The sequence below is a fragment of the Megachile rotundata genome, chromosome 9, assembly GCF_050947335.1.
Source record: "Megachile rotundata isolate GNS110a chromosome 9, iyMegRotu1, whole genome shotgun sequence".
NCBI classification, from domain to species: domain Eukaryota; kingdom Metazoa; phylum Arthropoda; class Insecta; order Hymenoptera; family Megachilidae; genus Megachile; species Megachile rotundata.
The window spans coordinates 2,507,045-2,508,831 of record NC_134991.1 but is presented as its reverse complement, the minus strand read 5'-3'; the positions used below and the strand labels follow the sequence as shown (position 1 = coordinate 2,508,831).

General features: G+C 33.2%; 1 long non-coding RNA gene across 1 annotated transcript; it reads right to left on the bottom strand.

Moving 5' to 3' along the window:
* Nucleotides 1-374: 374 nt before the first annotated feature.
* LOC143265144 (uncharacterized) lies at nt 375-1,478 on the bottom strand. Its single transcript, XR_013039330.1, has 2 exons — nt 749-1,478; nt 375-526 (listed from the first exon to the last, which is right to left on the bottom strand). It is a non-coding gene; the product is annotated as an uncharacterized LOC143265144 (long non-coding RNA).
* Between the last annotated feature and the right edge of the window lie 309 nt (nt 1,479-1,787).

Genomic DNA, 1,787 nt, shown 5'->3' with positions numbered 1-1,787 from the left:
ATGTTTTGTGGATCCGGAGATACGCTAATCCCATACGGGCCCTTTCACAAGATCGCAATGATTATAGGATATGACGGAGGCAATAAAAGAAATGTAATTCAAAATAATTAAAAGATACAAAAGATTATATTTTATAAAATATGAAGAGATTAGAATGGTAGCGTATGTAATATAATGTAAATCACAATGAACTGAACAGAAATATTGTAAATATCCGAGACGCGCAATTCGAAGATTTTGAAGGAGAAACAATTACTTAAATACAAAATAAAATTATAATTCAGTGAGGGAAATCCCAAAGTTAAATAATTAACTACTGATTTACTTGCCAAAAAGTTCATAAAATAGCTGGAAGAATAAAGGAACTAACTCACCAAAATGTCTGTACTTGTATGAATTTAGAATTAATCAACCTCTTGCAAAACGTGAAATGCCAACTACGCCTGGTTCCTGGGAAGAACACACACACATGAAAACGCTCCACCAATGATAATTTTGAACTGACCAATTGTGAAATTCAATTAAACTATAAAATAAGATTATACTTTAAATTAAAAAGAATAGAATTGAATATAATTAAATAGAAAAATAGAATAATTAATTGAATTGAAAATTTAATGTGATTATTAATGTGATTATTTAACACGAAAGCTTTACGTGAAGATAGAGTCTTTGTCTGAATTTTGCACTTTAACAAATTGAAGAACAAACTCGTCTCTAAACCACTTCACGGACCCTCGACACGCACCTCGCGATTATACACCGAAGAGTGTCGCAACTTGCACCTCTCGGAGAACACCAGAGTGGGCCTAGTCCGAAATTGTTTATGTTGCATTGATATGCGCCTAACGAATTAGGCTGCGAGGCCAAAGCGTAAGAGACCGTGATTCGTTAATTAGGTGGTGATGGTGGGTGCATGTGTTCCTCCCTTGTCCAGCTCTTATCTTTCTCTCTTTCTATATAGTTCTTTCCTTTACTCTTGAGCTATGGATTGTTAATTAGCTATTGAATAATTTTACATGCATAACCAATACAATATAAAATGTTAATCTGTATACATTATAAAAATTTAGAATGAAACATTATCTATTTCGTTTTACAATTATTAAAGTTAAATCGCGCTCGGTACTGTAACTATTGTGGAACTGATTGACGTGTGCGTATTCATAATAACGGTATAAAGAAATACTATGAGTAATTTATATAATTTTGTAGTGTTGCAAAGACAATTTCTATTACAATTTTATATTGCGTCGTGGGCCCTTGAGGAACATTCTAGAACGCTTGGCGTTATCGGACCACACGAGTGTGACTTCCGTTTATATTCGGCGGTTCGGAGAAATGAAATGATCTAAGATTTTAGCCGTGGGACCACGTTGATTTCAAGGAAGGAATGTGTTATATTAACAATCATAGTTTAGTCGCCAAAAGATAGTCTATCTAATAAACATTGAAAGACCGTTACTGCGTTCGATCAGGGTGTTCCTAGAATGCAATACGCATTATCGATACACATCCGGTCGGTCAAAACTACAAAGGAAATTTTGAAAAAGATTCCTGTTCGGAACGTAACACATCACATAATATTCCAGTCTTTTACTTCACATTTCCACTTCTGTAAATCGAGTAATATATTAATAAAAATATAATGTAATATATGTTTTGAATTCGTCTCAATGTCCTCTAAAGCTATGAATAAAAAAAAATGTATGTTCCTATTTAAAAAACCCAAGGTGACCTTGACTTTGCCAAGAGAACAAACTGTTTTCAAAATTTGCTTTACTAAT